Genomic DNA, 1419 nt, shown 5'->3' with positions numbered 1-1419 from the left:
GCCTCTTAGCCAACAGCTATGTGTTCCTGTCCGGGAGTCAATTCAGTCATGTCCTCATTTGGGCAAAATAGAATAAATAGTTAGAATAAAATTCACCCCCGTACAGTGTGTGCTGATAGAGAGATTAGCTACGTAGAGGCAAGCCGTTTTTTGAACCAGGCTGTAAACATGTTTATTAATGCTGCAAATATTGTCTTCTTTGAATTGGTGTGTACGTGGTTTCCTGTGTTTCTGCAGCCAGCCTCAAGTGGATTCTCGATGAATTGCATTTTATAACACTTCAGCATGGGCTTCATATTTTGAGACTGGAGGTTGACGCTTGATTAAAGCGCAGCACGTAGCAGGACCACATGATAGCTGGAGTCACGAGACTGAGGACTCCCTACGGTAATTATTGCATCAATGATTATCTGCTTCCATGTTTAATCTCTCCTCATCCATGTTGTCTTTATTGGCCTCAGTGAAAGTCAACACAATGACTAGAACTTAGACCAATCAGCTCTGGTGCTGTGACGGAGTGAGGACTGACCAAACATGGATCTGCTGGAATCTAGCCGAAAGAACCCCGACAGGAAGAGACAAAAGCCCTTCAGTTGATGTCAGGATCCTGCTCACCCTGTTGGGAATCTACTCACCTGCTCGCTATACATAATCCCTTACCTATCTGTCTGTTTGATGTTTGTAGAGTGCAATTTGTCACTCAGAGCTTTTGAGCAGAAAACTACTGCCTACTGCAGCTATAAGAGCTTCAAGTCCTAAACAGAGATCAGCCCTGTCTTCAATGTAAGTCTGTTCATCTTTTGTTCATACAGTAAAGCAGCTTTAAAGTGTGTGAAGCCACCTTCCTCTGGTTCAACTATTGTCTTTTTCCATCATGACAACAGGTACGCTAGAGAATTTGTGCCTATAGAGTAAAAGGATACAAAAACACACACCAACAGAAAACAAATTAAATCTCAAAGTACTGAGATTTTGATTCCCATGGGATCGTATCATCAGGGGAGCTCTGCCTTCACCAAAACACAGCGTCTCATTTGTGCTTGAGATTTTTCCAAACAGAGATGACAGATGTGATCATGATCTGAGTCACTAAGTATCCTGTTTGAATTTTATACCAATAAAAATCTACAGGTGACGTTAAACGACGAAGGGCAAGGGACGCACAGGCACTTGTTGAATTTAGTAGTTATATTTCATCCATTACTGCCTCTTTGTTCCGTCTTTTTCAATCTACAGTCGTTTCGATTTTTTAAAGGACAGAATGTCTTGTTCTGTGATAATAAAACATTTTATTATTGGAGAACTCAGAGAACTTACCATCCTGCCTCATATCCACCTCTGGTCTCTCTCATACCCATCTCCCCAAAACTTTTTTAAAATGACATCAAAGTCAAAATTCTTCATACAATGCATTATTTA

At 40.9% G+C, this 1419-nt stretch overlaps 1 long non-coding RNA gene across 1 annotated transcript; it reads left to right on the top strand.

Moving 5' to 3' along the window:
- Positions 1–257: 257 nt before the first annotated feature.
- On the top strand, positions 258–830 carry LOC117811002. Its single transcript, XR_004630905.1, has 2 exons — positions 258–387; positions 462–830. It is a non-coding gene; the product is annotated as an uncharacterized LOC117811002 (long non-coding RNA).
- Positions 831–1419: the final 589 nt, after the last annotated feature.

The sequence above is a fragment of the Notolabrus celidotus genome, chromosome 3 (assembly GCF_009762535.1).
Source record: "Notolabrus celidotus isolate fNotCel1 chromosome 3, fNotCel1.pri, whole genome shotgun sequence".
Taxonomy (NCBI): Eukaryota; Metazoa; Chordata; class Actinopteri; order Labriformes; family Labridae; genus Notolabrus; species Notolabrus celidotus.
The sequence above is the reverse complement of the archived record's forward strand: the minus strand, read 5'-3'. Positions and strand labels throughout refer to the sequence as shown.